This window comes from Mauremys reevesii, linkage group 10, assembly GCF_016161935.1.
Source record: "Mauremys reevesii isolate NIE-2019 linkage group 10, ASM1616193v1, whole genome shotgun sequence".
Lineage (NCBI taxonomy): Eukaryota > Metazoa > Chordata > Testudines > Geoemydidae > Mauremys > Mauremys reevesii.
Window position 1 is genome coordinate 49264726 of NC_052632.1, and position 16881 is coordinate 49281606.

The 16881-nt window shown below is 47.7% G+C and overlaps 1 protein-coding gene across 7 annotated transcripts in view; it reads right to left on the bottom strand.

Moving 5' to 3' along the window:
* LOC120373766 (ankyrin repeat and fibronectin type-III domain-containing protein 1-like) overlaps window positions 1-16881 on the bottom strand; it is a 740213-nt gene that overhangs the window by 211333 nt on the left and 511999 nt on the right. The window contains exon 1 of one of the 7 annotated variants that reach the window (XM_039492605.1): window positions 9799-9879. The exons of the other annotated variants lie outside the window; for them this stretch is intronic. The gene's annotated coding sequence lies outside the window, so the exon portion shown is untranslated. Of the gene's footprint in view, window positions 1-9798; window positions 9880-16881 lie in introns of those variants that run through there. 7 annotated transcript variants of the gene reach the window in all.

The following is a 16881-nucleotide window of genomic DNA, read 5'->3' on the forward strand; positions in this document are numbered from 1 at the left end:
AACCCACCATGGAGACATTTTGGAACAGCAAATACAACTCATGTCTACACAAGTTCAAATGTCAGGTCTTTGCACTGACCATGCCCCTTTCCCGCATGGATGGAAAGCAACAGGCAAGGGTGGCAGCCACTCAGCAATTTTAGAGAACAGCACCTCTGAGGATCCATAGCCAAGATGTGACTGCATCCTCTCTACTACGTTACAGCCCCTGGGAACCTCCAGCACCAAGACACCCCTGCATCCCCTTTGCTACGTTACAGCCCCTGGGAACCTCCAGCACTGAGACAGCCCTGCATTGCTGCTACTATATTGCATCATAGAATCATAGAAGATTGGATTGGAAGGGACCTCAGGAGGTCATCTAGTCCAACCACCTGCTCAAAGCAGGACCAACACCAACTAAATCATCCCAGCCAGGGCTTTGTCAAGCCAGGCCTTAAAAGCCTCTAAGAATGGAGATTCCACCACCTCCCTAGGTAACCCATTCCAGTGCTTCACCACCCTCCTAGTGAAATAGTATTTCCTGAGACCATTGCTTTTGTTCTGTCATCTGCCACCACTGAGAACAGCCAAGCTCCATCCTCTTTGGAACCCCCTTTCAGGTAGTTGAAGGCTGCTATCAAATCCCCCATCACGCTTCTCTTCTGCAGACTAAACAAATCCAGTTCGCTCAGCCTCTCCTCATAAGTCATGTGCCCTAGGCCCCTGGACTCTCTGCTGGACTCTCTCCAATTTGTTCACATCCTTTCTGAAGTGGAGGGCCCAAAACTGGACACAATACTCCAGATGTGGCCTCACCAGTGCCAATTAGAGGGGAATAATCACTTCCCTCGAACTGCTGGCAATGCATTACAATACTCTGGGAACCTCCAGACCCGAGACATAACTGCATTCCCTCTGCTATGCTACAGCCCTCCCAACCTTCAGCACCAAGTCCCTACTCCCCTTTTGATCCAAAAGAAGACAAGAATGAGTAAAAACCCTCAGCCCTCCCTCAGGCTGAGCTGCAGTTCACTTCTTCAGAGTGGACTCCTCTGCATGGTTCCATGGCACTGCTCCCTGAAGCATGCCCAGGCGGGAAGAAGCCAGAAAAGCCAGTGTGAGGTGCTGAAATGGGATTGTGGACGTTGCATCATTCGATCACCGCTCTTACTGGGCATGTCAGAAGCAGCATCAGCAGGCTTCCCAGAGGGGTCCCACAAGTCTTCCTCAGCTGCTGGTAGCCACTGCCAGTCTGAGCCATTTTCTCTGTGTTTTACTCTCTGTTTTGTTTTAAATCCTCATCTGCTCTGAAATGGGACTATCCCCAAACAGCATCACCAAACCCATATGATCTGCACATGCAGAGTCTCCGCCGCTGACTTTTGTGACTCAGATGTGAGGATTTACTGCTTTTCCTTTCTATTAGCCCTCCAAAAAAAGAAGCTGCAATCTAGTTCTGCTTGCACATCATGAAGTTCATTCTCAAATAAATTCAGCCGTTGGTTACCTCTGTGCCACTCCGTCTTCCCGTGGAGCTGCATCGGTATAAACTGAGAGCAGAATTTGAGGATTGTGGGGCTCTAGAGGTGTAGCTCAGGGTAGAATTTCTCCTGCAGAATCTTTATTACTGGCATCCACTGATGAAGCACAAGCCAGAAAAGACCCATGTTGGCTTTCAGATCCCAAGTTCAGCTTGCAGGGCTGGCAGTGCCTAGCACCTCAGCCAAACCTTCCACCCATCCTTCTCTTAAACTGAGCATCAAGCAACAGCATTTGACATTTAAAACCCTAAAATGTACTGCTGTCATTATTGGTGCTAATGATACCAGGGCTCCACTGCACCTGGCATGCACATTGCGACAGACAGTCCCTGACCTGATGAACTTACAATCTAAACAGACAAGGCAGAGCAAGGATACCCAGGGGTACAGAACTGAAGTGACTAGCCCAAGCTCAATGGCAGAGCTTAAAGTAGAACCCACATATCTTGACTCCCGGTCCAGTACCCAATCTGCTATGCCACACTACTTCTCCAAGAACAATCAATCTTCTCTCTCTCTCTTAACAAGAATGCTGCACCGATGATGGACAATGTCCTGCAATAGCTTCAGTTCCCACTCTCTCCCCCTTCTTCTGTGCTGTGTGTGTGTATGCAGGGGTGGGGGGGGTGGAGTGGGGAGAAAGAAAAACTGGGACACAAGACTAATGTGGAAAAACCAGGAAATGTGACACGTCTGGCTGCAAAGGTGTAAACCATATGGACAGAGGCCCTGGCGATCTGACACATCTGAATGAGAACCACCCGCACGGATCTGCACGGCAAGGAAACAAACTTCAACCTGTTCATATGTGTATGCAGTGTAGCTGTAGCTGTGCTGATCCCTGGATATTAAAGAGACAAGGTGGGGGAGGCACTACCTCTTTTATTAGAGACAAGGTGGGGGAGGCACCTGTATCTTTTATTAGACCAACTTCTGCTGCTGAGAGAGAGAAGCTTTCAAGCTACACAAAGTTCTTCTTCAGGTCTGGGAAAGATACTCCCAGTGTCACAGCACCGTGCATTTTGCTGTGATGATGGGAGTACCTTTCCCAGCCCTGACAAAGAGCTTGGTGTGGCTCAAAAGCTTGCCTCTCTCACCAATAGAAGTTGGTCCAAGAAAAGATACCACTTCCCCCACCATGTCTCTCTAATCTGCTCATATGGCATTTGTACCAGTTTGTGCATCTATATATTTTTTAAGTTAATACATTTCTCAACTGACTTAAATGGAACAAAATACCCCCAAAAAAGGTATTTCTCAGAAATGTGAGCTCTCTGCCTCTCTTGCTGTACAATAATTAAACAGACCATGAATGGCTAGCCTTTTTTCCAGATATATTTTAAATACAGACATCTTCAATGCATTAACTCTGGTTATTGATTTATTTTTCAGTTTACAAATTGCTGTTGCTTGGGACAGGGTGGAGATGGTTTTTTGGAAGGAGAAGACGTCTTTGTAAATATCACCACTGGGAAAGAGTCGGTCAGACCTTCTGGGTCATTCTTTACAACTTAAAAAAATCATTTGCTTTGATGTAAGGGATGGCAGTTTGTCTTTTAAAAAACACAGATTTTTCTCAATGCTGAATAAACCACTGGGGGAGAAGGAGTTAGATTAGGAACAATTTAAGCATCTTATTAAGTCTATCTAATAGAACGCATTGCACAAACACCAGTGCTGTCATTAAACACTCTCCTTTGATCCCATGTCAAAGCTCATATTGTAATGAGTAATATTTCAATTAGCTGAGGCTTGGTAAAGTGATCTCTCATCTCTCAGGCAGTTTCTGTGTTCAAAGCTGGGACAGGGAAAGAGGGAACATGGAAGTAAAGGTTCTGTAGTGAAGGCCTTCAGAAATGGGACATGTTGTGCCAAATTCAAGCCTGGAGTAAAGTGGATGTAACTACCTTTGACTTCCCGGTTCTTGTGTTGCATTTTCCCTATTCTGTTTAGCCACCTGCCAGCATGGAGACCAAGGTGGATGCTGCAGCGGTGGAGTTGCTATCCTGCATCCCCTACCCTTGCCTCCTCTCCCAGCTGTCCTCAGCACTCTCTACTGACAGAGTGCTGGATCCTGCAAGAGGCTGAGAGCTGTCTGAGTAGTACTGAGCACCTGCAGCTCCCATTGCACTCAATAGGAGTTGAGAGCTTTCAGCACCTATCAGGAAGCACTCATCAAATGGGAGGACTGGGCCCGAAGAACCACAGAGGTAGGAAAGACCCCTCTGATTATCTAGCCCATGTCTCTGCCAGCAGAGTGGTGTTCCTTACACTATACTTCCTAGTGCTTTTTGCTGTCTAGTTTTAAGCAATCTCAAGTAATAGGTCTTCTGCCATTTCCCACCAGAGTCCAATAGACCCCACTGTCTGGAGGTTTTTTATGCTATTCAGCCTAAATGTTGTTCTTAATTTCATCTCATTATTTCTAGTAATTCCCCCTGGGACCCCTCAACAGAATTACACTCTCTTCTTGCTGCTTACACTCTACAGTCATCACATTCCCCCAAAGTCACCGTACCAGACCAAGCTGCAACATACATAACTTTTAAAATCTTCTTTCTTCAATCAGTTCCTCTCACCTCTAGGACTTCTCCAATTAGTCAATTTCTAGTGCCCAGAACTGACCACCAATCCCCTCAGAGCCTATCGAGTCACCTTGCTGATCTGCAGCCTGATGCCTTTGCACTCAGAGCCCCAAATTGCACAGGCCTTTTTTGCTGTCATATGGCATTGCAAACACACCTAAGTTGCTGTCACTCTCAACCCTAGGTCACTTTCATCATCACAACAGCACTCTGGGTTTCTCTTTCCTGTACTCTGTATCATTTACCACCACCCCGCCCAGTCGAATCTTGTTTAATTATTTTTGGATCATGTTTATGCCTCCCTAGATCCCTTTGGATGATCTATCTATCCAGATATTTATGTAGCCTTCAGCACCTCACAATCAGTAAGGAATTTTATCCTCACAACACCCCTATGAGCTAGGTCTCTTCTAACCCCACTTTGCAGATGGGGACCTGAGGCCCAGGGCAAAGTCAAGCGGCTGGAAGTGAAAGCCAGACAAATAATTCCAGTTGGAAAGGCGGCACACATTTTTAACAGTGAGGGTGATTAACCATTGTAACAAACTACCAAGGGAAATAGTCAGTTCTCCATCTCCTGAAGTCTTTAAATCAGGACCAGATGCTTTTCTGGAAGATGCGCTTTAGCTAAACACAAGTTACTGGGCTCAATACAGGGGTAATGAGGTGGAATTCTACGGCCTGTGTTAGGAGGCCTTAAAAACATATGAATCTATTACATGACTTGCCCACAGTGCCTGAACCAGAACTTGAATCCTGGTCTTTTGAGACCCAGTCCAGTGCCCTCCCCACTAGTCCATCTTTCCTATGCCATCACTGTTTCCTCACTGATATTGATGACCCTTCCCAGTTCAGCATCATCTGAAAATTTCATTAGCATAACCATTTCCAGTTATCAGGCTATTGCAGTTCTGGAGGAACATCTTTTCCACAACTCATTAAAGTAAACTCCTGCTTCCTGTGTGGATCTGAAAGTTCCAATGGTATTTTTTCAATTAGAAACCTAGGAGAATGTTACAGTATCATCTGGCTATTTATACAATAGTGGTTTATATAAACTGTACTGCAGTAGGGGGATGAATCATACCTGCTACACTGAGACTATATGCAGATAAATCAGGCAGTTTGCAGTATCCCCATCACCAGAAATGCATAACCCAAGGCAATTAACTGATATGCAGCAAGCAATAGGCAGAAAGGCTTTAGCATCAATTGCTTCAAAGGCTGGGTTACCATCCTCAGTCCAATCACCATTCTTCTACTGCAGTGGGACGAGGGCTCTCACCTGTCCCCTGGGGGTTGGCTGGCCTGCCTCCCTCCCTCTTTACAATAAGTCTGACTAGATGATCACAGTGGTCCCTTCAGGCCTTGGAATCTATGAACTATAATGTGTGTGGGTGAGAGTTAGTTGCTTTCTTATTACTTTGAAATGAGAACCCCAAGTGCTCTGATACACTGATTGGGAAATTGTCTGGTTTCACTGAAACATCTGTAAATGTCTTAATAGCCTCTCCTTAAATTCCACTTTGTACATTTCTTGTAGCATGGCCGTTTGGTGACTAGTCACAACCAAACTAGCAGTGCAAAGGGGTGGCCCCTATTCCTCCTCTCACATAGCAGAAGAGAACACCACAGTAATAACAATAAACATCATCAATAATATTTTCATTTCCAACGCACCTTCCATGCGAGGAGCTCACAGTGCTTCACAAACTGACTGAATTAATCCCGACAAGCCCTCTGCGATGTATTGCTGGTATTATGACCCCCAATACACAGATGAGAACACTGAGGTGCTGCATGTCTCAGAAGAAATTGGCATGAATGTCATTCCAGCAGCTTAACATCAGTTGATCTAGGTGTGCACAAAAGACCTAAAAAAGGACAGTTGCTTTTTGTTCAGTGGACTGATCAGCTGCTGAAAAACTGATGACACCCTATTGCTTCCATCAGTGTGGCCAATAGGATTACGCACAACATAATGGCTAGCCTTCTCCAGGGTGTTGCACAGCACCCATATCCATGCCATTCCAGCCGACTCCTACTGCCATAGCTGGCAGTTTTATTCAATGTTTTAAAATGGAACTTCTCCAATCTCAGCACACGCAGACTAGGACGTCATTCAGAAAGCAGGAATGGGAGCTGGGTGGGAATGAGGATCAGGAGCGATCTCCAGCTTTTTCATTGTGTGGAGCAGTTAGGAACACCTCCCTCCTGCCACTCCTTGCTTCTCAAACCATGTCCCCCTATGAACCTCCGTGAAGAGCTCCAACAAGCACCGGTGATCCACAGACCACAGTTTGAGAACCACTGTCCCCCTCTCTCTGATTGCCAGGTTGCAGCAGAGCTATCACAGATGTGATATTTGAAGAACAACTGAGGCAGGCTTTAGGATAACTTACCTAACAACAGGAAATAATGTATAAACTAAACACAGTGCTGCTGCTGCTGTAATCCAGCCCAGTAATCTCAGTCTCTGCAACTGGTTCCTGCCCCAGCATGTGAGAGTGCTTCTCAAAGAGCCAGCTGGAAATGTGGCCATGCAAAACATCCCACACAATGAGCGGCAACTTTACAACTTCCTGCTGGACGCAGTCCTTTAGAGCACACAGCAGACCAGGTGGGTCAAAGCTGAATTTAATGCCAACCCAATGAAAGGGGACTGAAGTAAGCCACCTCCATTATCCACCAACTATAGAGGAGAAACTCAACGCTTTACTGAATATCAGCTGTCCTCAGTGATTGCTACTGAATGCCAGTAGAAGCCTAACATGCCTTCCAGCAGGAGAACTCTGCTTGGCAAGCAAAGTTTGGAATTTCCAGAGCTTCTTCCTTCAGTTCTGCACCTGCAAAGGTTTTGATTTGTTTTCTCTTTGCCTCAGAGAAGCCAATGGAGCACACACAGAAAACCATCAGATGAAGTATCAACCACAGTGGTGGAAAGAATCCTCTCCTACCTATCAGAGAAGGCTGTTCAGTTACCGTGTTGTATTGTCAATCACACCTCCAGGATTTACCATCTGCCAGCCAGATTAAACATGCTCACTGCCCCATTTCAGCATTTAAATGTCTACAAAAATATTTATCGGCTGAGGAGAAGCTTGCAGCTATTCCCTCCTAATAACACCCTGATCTCCCCTCAAAAAAGCCTTTAGTTTAACATGGCAACTAACTAAAACCAGCAGAAAACATGATGGGGACATGGGAATTATCACAGCTATGCCTGGGGGGGGAGGGGTGTTCAAAGGCATCACATTTGCTCTCATATAAAAGTACAGCTTCATGCACATAAGTGCACAGCAGGAACGTCACATGGTAAATGTGGCCATCACACCAGCCTCAATGCCTGCTCCTTGACATGAGAAAAAGTCACCTGGACCAGGCTAGACACAAACACTGCTGGAGGATCCTGGTGCTGCTATGGCCTTAGCTACAGTCACAAAACCTGGTATATTTTGATTATTTGTTCTATTCTTCCTACAACTGCTCACTGATATGGTCCCCTGGCATGGGTGGAGGCAGCAAAGAGAACTCTGAAAGCAACCTAGTCAAACCCTTCCCCAAAGCAGCGCTTGCTCAGGCTCAAAGCTAGTGTCCTGGTCCTGGTCCTGGCTACAACAAGTAGTGTCTGCTCCCATCCCTGCTCATCTTCTTACAGCCTCTTCTCCTGCATAGCACAGGCAGGGAAGACATTAATGATATTGCCTCAACGCTCAAGCCAGGAAGCTCCTCATCTGACCCAGACAGTGTTCTCTGATTCTACCACCACAATGGATGACTCTTCCAAAATCAGATTGTTCAAGTGAATGCTCACAGGCAGCAGGAGCACTAGTGAGTGAAACAGGAGAGAAACCAAGAAGCACGGTGAGACCTGGATGCCTTGGTTCTGACATGCTCCTCAGTTAGCAGAGTCTTGCTAAGTTGTCACAAAGATGTACCAACCCAGGCACAAAGTCAACTCACTTGCCCTTTATAAAGATGATGGCGAATTTTTTTAAAATTGTGTTTGACTCACTCACTAGTCCATGGAATGGCTGAGTGACATTTGGCAAAGCTCGCTTGAAACCAAAAATATAGAGTGCCCAATTCATCCTAATGGCTTCACTGGGTTTACATCAGAAATGAACTGGGCCCAGGGTGTATTGCCCTAGCAGTATAGTGAGAGGAAAGCGATTAGAAGAGAAATCCCAGCAAACAGACTACAAGAGCAAGTGTGCACCATATCCCAACTACTCTGACAGACCATTCCTCCTGTAACCTAGAACCAGATCACATCTCACCAGCTCACTCCCGTGCTATACCTGCCAGAACGGGCACCTGCTAACGACCACTTCTTCTAAATTCTACACTAGGCACTCATGAATGGGAGACTGGAAGAGTTATTGCAGTTTGTATTTACAGAAGGTCATGTGCTTGATTATACAATCATTTTAGAAAGTCCCAAGTCTCAGGAAGAAACAGGTGTGTTTGTGGGGTGGTAAGCCCAGCCCAGAGTCTCAAGTGCAGCGTTACAGGACACACTGTAAGTGTGGGCAGCATTCAGGCTCGCTGCAATGGTTACAGATAGACGGGGGTCCAGGTAGGCAGAACTCACCTCCATGCAGTGGTTACAGAAAGACCAGATTGAGTTTGTCCAATAGCTGCTGCCAGACCAGAACTGGTGTAGGCAGCACTCACCCTTGTACAATGCTTACAGACAAGTCAAGCCCTGCAAGACACATACCTATGCAGTGGCAGTAGACAGGCTGTAGATTGCATTTGTGCAATCAAAACTGAGAACCCATATTCCAGGTAGGAAACACTTACACCTGTGCACTGACTACAGCAAGCCAAAGACAAGCCATGTGCTTATGCAATGGTTATGGTTCAGGCAGGCAGCAGATATTCTCATGCTTTATAGTTACACACAGCACTGTGTCCCAAGAGGCAACACATGTGCTTATAGATAGGCTAAGGTCCTGGGAAGCAGTGCACACGCTGGTGCAATGGTTATGAGCAGCCCAGACTCTCTACAACAACCAAAACAGATGAATGATTTTGCTGCCCCCCACCCCCAAATCACGATTCTGTCACTTAAGGATCCAACTTTCTAACTGGGGTCACTCTGACGGGCACACATGCCTCATGCCGGGATTCGGGAGGACTCATCGCACATGAGCAGGAAGGGAGAGAGCACTGCTCACTGCATGAGTTTACATTCCAGAGAGATTCAGCTCACCGGGGCTATTGATTTACATGGATACAATCAGAATCAAAAATCAAACCTGACCATTAACAGGGGGAGTTGCTTCCCACGCAGCAGCAGCCTTTTAGGGAGCCAGGGCTTAACATTCTTCAGGCTTCAGAAAGGAAACAACACCAAACAGCCCTCGACTCAATGAGTCTAATGCAGGTGTCTTGCTGCAAAACCCCTCTCACCTGGATGCCCAGAATGGCATGTTCTTACACATGCTGATGTCTTTGAGTGGCAGTGTGCCCTGGGTCCCATTCGCCACTATTTGCTCTCACTGTGGCAAGCTCAGTGCTTGGGGAAAATGTCTCTAACTCGACATCTTGGGGAGTGGGACCCCATGCCAGTGGGCTGCACCACTGGTGGATCCCCACTTAGGAAAGAATGCCAAAAACACACAGAAACTGGCTGGCATTGGAGCCCTCTAGGTGGGTGCCTGTTACCCCATTTGCTCACTCACCTGCCAATGCTCCGGTCCCTTTCTTTCAGTCTCTCCTGATTCCCCTTCTTGGAAGGATCAGTTCATTTCAGAAAATGTTTCAAACAAACAAACAAACAATCCCCCCCCCCCCCAAACACACATACGCGTGTGTGCACGAGCGCTCCGTCACAGCTAATCACTCATGCTGGGAATAGTGTCCGTTGGTCCCTGTCCCCACTTTGCAACTGCCAGATCCCCTCTTGAGCCTATCCTGCCTACACGTCCCCCACACACACCGGCCCTTCCTCCTCATTCACCACCTATATTTCCCTCACCCATCACCTCAGTTCTCTCGCTCTCAGCTCGACTTTTTTTTTCATTCTTGTTTCTATAGAAACGAGATTAGCAGAGGGGGATATAAAACAGGCCCATGTGACTCAGATTCCGACACTAAAGAATCTCTCCCTCTCTCTGTCTGGCTCACTCTCACTGGTGTTTTACATAACAACAAGTCATTGTGCAGACTCAAAAAAAAAGGCAAAGAGAGAGAGTCAAAAGCAAAGTATACCCTCAGCTCAGCAGCAGGGCCTGTGGGGGAACGGTTGCTAGCTCCCTGCTTCTCAGACACTCGCAGCGTAACCTGCAGGAAGTCAAAAAACACTCTTGCATTCAGCTTTTGACCAATTCCACTGCTGGGGGCACATCCAGAGATGAAACCACTTGGCTACAATGTCCTCTTATCTGTGGGATTACCAGCTTCCCATAGAAACCTGGTCTGACAACTCCCTTCCACCTGGAAATCTGACCACCCAAAAAGATGTCTGTGATGAGACCATAAGAACGGCCATACTGGGTCAGACCAAAGGTCCATCTAGCTCAATATCCTGTCTTCCAACAGTGGCCAATGCCAGGTGTCCCAGAGGGAATGAACAGAACAGATAATTACCAAGTGATCCATCCCCTGTTGCCCATTCCCAGCTTCTGGCAAACGGAGGCTAGTGACACCATCCCTGCCCATCCTGGCTAATAGCCATTGATGGACCCATCATCCATGAATTTATCTAGTTCTTATTTGAACCCTATAAGTAATAAAAAGTTAGTGGGCTAACAAGCGGGAACCATTGGTATCCTACTTATTCTGTAGGCACCAATGGCCAACCCCAGCCATTGCACCCCATGCTCCTCTCCGTGAGCTGCAGTCGTAGCTAAATGAGGCATTGCCTGCAGATGGGTTAGGGACATCAGATCCCGGCACAGGACAGATGGAGGTCTGGGGAGTCTGATCACGTACAAACATTGAGCACACTCAACTTCCACTGAAGTCAAAGGCAGCTGAAGGTGCTCAGCACCTTGCAGGATTGAACCCTGCAGCATATGATCTTCTAAAGCCCATGTGATTCCCTGAGCCTGAAATGCCCTGCGTGCAGTTCTTCACCACTGTTACATTCAGCAACAGGTGATGCTCATGAAGCAGCTGATAACTCAGCTGCCTGGGACAGCTGAACTCTTCAGTTTCCATGTTGGTGTGGGATCCCACAGTCGAAGAGCCGATTGTCCTAGTTAATCTTTGGGGGACTTTATTGGATAGCAGACAGCACAGCCCAAAACTCCCCCCACCCCATTGTGTACTATTCTCTTTGGGACACATCATGCACAATGGCCATTCCCTTGCAGAGTTTTATGCACCAAAAACTTCAGGTGACAAAAACGTATCATATTTGTACTACCTTTCTTGTTCCACTCCGTCCCCTTCTCCATCGTGCACATAGGCCCAGCTCCAGTGCCTACCAACAGCCAGAGGCTGGCACCACGCTGCCATATGTGCAAATGGGTAGGTTACTTACACCCTGCAAACGTCAAATCAAACCAACTTTTGGCCAAGCAATGGGTCCCCCCCATTTATTCCATATGAGCTCAGGCCTGCACAGCTCGTAAAGCGGCGAGGGCCATATTACTCCAAAGAAAACAGCTGAGGGCTGAACCCCCCACCGAACCCCCCTCCAGTGTCGCCAAGCCCCCCCGAAACACAACACACACCCCCAGCGCTGCCCAGCCCCCCTGAAATACTCCCCCCCGCACGGCCCACCCCGCAGAAACAAACCCTCCTTCCCCAGCGCTGCCCCACCGAAACAGCGGTATTGAACCTTGGAAATATGTTCTAGCGAGGCCCTAAGGTAGTATAATTAAGGTAAAAGAAAAATGTCTTTTTGCTAGTAGAATAAGATCTTCCCCCCACTTTGTAATCAATTGCCCTGTTGAATGGATGAGGTGTGACTGAGGAAGGCGTGGAAGGCAGCACCTCCAGACAGCTGCAACCCTTGGAGAGGGGATGGGAGCCAGACCAGATCAGTAGAACAGGTCAGCCACTGACTCCTCGCTCACCTCCTCAGTCCCCCCACACCTCCGGCTCGCCTACTCAGCCCCCGCCACTGACCGCCCGCTCATCTCCTCAGCCCCGCCTCCTCCCCTGCCGGCTCACCTGCCCCCGCCACTGCCCGCCCGCTCACCTTCTCAGCCCCCTCCCCGGCTCACCTCCTCACCCCACCACTGCCCGCCCGCCCCTTCGGCCCCCTCCCTCACCCGCTGCTTGCCTACTCACCCCCCCGTGGGCTGCACAGTGAGCCCACGCGGGCTGCATGTTGTGCAGGCCTGGACTAATGCTTATCTGCTGAATTCCGAAAACTCCATCTCCCAGTGTCTAGGTGAGGCCAGGAGAGATTGCAGTGATGGCAGTGGCAGTTCTTGGGTTAATTTCAGCTAGAACACACCAGCAGTTTAATAACAAACAGCAACACTACCTGGTAGGTTAGGAGAGAAAGGGGAGAAAAACACTGCATCCAACTGAAACTGCAATGGAAGGTGCAATTCAGGTACTACTGGAATGTGGCCAAAACAATGGGGTTACATGTTCACAGTCACAAAAAGCGACACAAGATATTTAATGACAAGAAGCAATCAGGACCTCAGCTTTACATTTCATTTGAAAGACAGATGTCTCTAGCAAAGCAATGTCCCCAACTCCACAATAAGGCACTGGTCTAGAACTGACTCCAGTGGAAGAACTCACCAGTGCCCCTTCCTGAAATACCTAATTTCCCATCCATTTGCTGACCTGACCCAACCCTCATTAGCTTGTAAGAGCCAATGATATCATAGCCTGAGGTCTGGCTGCAGGGTATTACATGAAGTGCTTTCTCCTCCTTGTGTGTAATGTTATCGAACTCCACAATTGTCAAAATAGGTGCTGCTTTACCTTGCTGATGTCCTCAGGATAGATTGGTCAGACAGAACAGTAGTTGGCAAACTATATGCAGAAATAGTTGGTCCCAGAGTATTCAGCCAGTACAATCTTCTCAGGGTACCATCTTGGAGGATTTATCAATGTGTGTCCTGTGTTATAACATATGAAGTTGGGTGGGACTGCAGGAAAAGGAAGCTAAGGGCTTTTGTACCTATATGCTTATGGTGAGTTTGCTATACAATCAAGGAAGCAAGACAGGGCAGAGTAGGATCATACTCTTTAAACTGCCTCAGAAGTTTAGATCAAAGATTAAATAAGTTTAATGGTCTCACCTGACTACCTGAGAGAATCTGGTTCACATCACAAAGTAGTTAATTTGGTGCAGCTAAGCACAGCTGGCCATTTCTGTTCAGAGGAAGTCCCAGACTGAAACAGGATTTACACTGCAGGATAGGAACAACTTGCACTTGGAGACTTCCTGAAGCCCAACAGTAAGTCCAAGAGATGCTGCAAGCTGGGAATTGGGTGCATTGTGGATCTGCTGGGAGGCAGAGGGTGGGACTGGAACGGAGAGAGGAGCAGCAAGGCAAGCCATAGGTGCATAGGGAGAGCTGTGAAGTGCTCATGACTGGACTAGTGGGGTGCTGCAGCTCAGGATACAAGTACAGTGTGTGTATGGGAAGCCTGCACTGTTCCTCTCTATACCACCCTTGGCTCCGATTAGGGCTAAAAGTCGCATTTTAGGGTGCCCTAAAGTCACCCCAGATAGATCAGTCAGGGTTGCGATGCCATGGTAACACATTAACCCCTTCCATGCTAGCAGAGTGAGCCCTTCAGAGTCTATGAGCATAGAGTAGATGCCCTGCAGCAGTGAACCTACCTGTCCTTGTGTCTATTCACCACGTACCCTGTGATCTGAGCAGTGTTTTATAAAAAGCAGCATATGCCATTATCTCTGTATGGACACACAGCTAGTTAAACTGAATCCACGCTGGCCTCTTCAGAGATGGCTAAGTTAGACTTAGCAAGATCTGGCTCTGAAATGCTGAGCTTTGTGAGGCACTCCAGCCCCCCACCCGCCCCGGAAAGTCCTCTATTTAAACTAGAATAATGGGGTCAGGAAAACTTCCGCCAACAAACCAGCTCTGATACACATAGCTAATTATAGCTGGCATTATCAGAATGCATTACAATTAGCAAGTCAGTGGATACTATCTATTTCTGATCACAGACACAGGGCCCTTAGGTGCACCCGAGGGGGAGGAGAGGGGGGTGGAGTGACGGAGATACCTTACATGTAGGTCTAAAAATGTAGTGCAGCTGTGCTTGAGCATTAAGGCAAAGTGGGTTTTAGAATGAGGGTATTTATAACAAGGACCGGAAAAGAAACTCATTGCAAAATTTCCATGCAGCTCCTGGTCTCCATACCTAGTGTTGTCAATTTCACACCCCTCCAGATCTGGGTGGAGTTCAGTGCTAAGACCCTCACCCAGCTTGGTTTGAAGGATTTATGTTAGTGGACAACGCAGCCTGAGGTCTCTAGTACTGCCCTCTTCCTTCTACCTGACTTCCTCACGGCTTGGGTCTCAACTGCCCATGGAGTGAGTCCACAAACCCCTGCAGGTGGGCACATTACTTTGTTAACACCCATATTGGTTCATGTCAGTGAAGCCCTTGTGTTGTTACATCTAGGGAGTTAGACGTAATCGAGGAAATCCAACTCTGCATTCCCAGTTTGATTTAATTGAATGAGGCCGTCACTCCTGGCTCTAGGGCGTGCACAATGAAAACTGCCCGGTCAATTAACTAACGTTGACTAGGGATAGCCTCAGCCCAGGAAAGGACATACAATGATAACCAGAGTTGGCTGAACTTTTTAGAACAAAAAACTTGATGAATTTTTAGAATACGAAGAGGCAACTTTATGAAAATTGAAATGTTTGGCAAAACCAAGTTGGTTTCCATGCAGTTTTCAATTTTTGAGAGAAAAATTCAAAAAGAGACATTTTTGTATAATTTCAAATAGAAATTTTCCTTTTGTTTTGGTTTTCAAAAGCCAAACTGAAATTTTTAATAAAAAGTCAAACACAAATTTTTGTGTCATTTTCTTTAAAATTTGTTCAGTGAAAAAAATGAGTTTTTCTTTGCAGAAATTAATTTTGGAGGTTTCAACCAGTTCTAAGAATAAGTACCCCCAGCCAGGGGTAAGCAATGCTGGAGGTACCTGAGATACCAATCAAGTGGGTCCCATGATATATGACCCAAGATTCAGTGTACAACCTTTTCTCAAGGCTCTGCCATCTCTAGCACTGTCTAGCCTAGCTGCATCTGTCTTAGCTATTTCTAAGGGTATGTCCAGACTACCCGCCATATCGGCGGGTAGCGATCGATTTATCGGGGATCGATATATCGCGTCTCATCTAGACACGATATATCGATCGCCGAACGTGCTCCCGACGACTCCGGAACTCCACCGGAGCGAGCGGCAGTAGCGGAGTCGGCGGGGGAGCCGCGGACGTCGATCCCGCGCGGTGAGGACGGGAGTTAAGTCAGAATAAGATACTTCGACTTCAGCTACAGTATTCCCGTAGCTGAAGTTGCTTATCTTACATCGACACCGCCCCCCCAGTGTAGACCAGGCCTAAGGAACCCAGAGCAGGGGTGTTACTGGTGAGTATTAGGGGAGTGGTGGATGGAGGCTGGACAGAAGGGGATGAGGAGAGAAACATGTGATATGCCCCGCTAGGGCCTAGGTGCTAGGGAAACCTATCCTTATTCTACAGAGGGCTCATGTTGCTTTCCCCACAGAGCTCTGAGTCATCAAGAAGCAGCTCTATTTTATACTATGCAACAATGGAGCACAAGCAGTTAAATCCCCCCAGCACACTGCCCCTGATGGGGCAGAATCCTTCTGGCTGGCAGAAGCACCCTGCAGCTTTAGGTTTGGCCGTGGCACCATTGTTCTGATCCCAGCCTCACTCCCCGCGGGGAAAATCCTGAGTGAACAGCTAGTCTACACCATGCCTACTTGAGCTCTGCTGAAGTTCTGGGGGAAGCGTGTTTTCACAGAGCCTGGTGCCTTCCACCAAGAACACCATTCTCCGAGTCTCCAGCTGGGTAGTACTAGGGCCCATTAGCACAAGCACATGGGCTGATCCCAGCTGTCACGAGGGTGCATAGGGAGGGAAGTTGCGTCACCAGAAATTCTAAGAGGAAAGATAGAGCGAGCGTCCCCAGCATATAGACAAGCAAGGCTCAAAACCACCCGGTGTTGGACACCTGAACTGCCTTGCTGGAAGGAAAACCCCAGAGCTTGGCCCTCAGATGTCTGGGCCACCGCACAGAGCCTTAGAAACAGATGGTGGCAACAAGGCTCATGATGAAGAGCTGAGTGATGCTGGTGGGAATGATGGTCCCTGGCAGATTCACTTTGCTGCGAAGTTCAGAGGGAAGAGAACTGTGTGGTGCCCTTTCCAGCCCATGCTGACCCAGGGAAGTGAGAGCCGACCGTAGCCCTTTGATCAGCAGCAGGAACAAAGAAGAGTACACATTCAACTGACAACTCCCCATCGCACCGATTCTCCCTGGGCTTGAAAACCACACCCGCTTGTAGCTGATTCTGGGCTGGATTGTCCCATGGTGACAGAACAGTCGGGTGAAGGAGCAAACGAGGAGTAAGATGGAGAAGCAGAAAAGATGGGGTGGGGGGAGAGGGCAGAGAAGAGGATGAGTCTGTATCTGAGCTGGACTGCTGCTGATTACAAAACTTCTTGATCTGTAGGTGCAGCTACATAGGCCATCTAGTTGAGCATGCCATGTCTGATAGCAGCCAGTGCCAGCGGCTTCAGAGGAAGGTGCAAGAAACTCTACAGTTCTGGGAT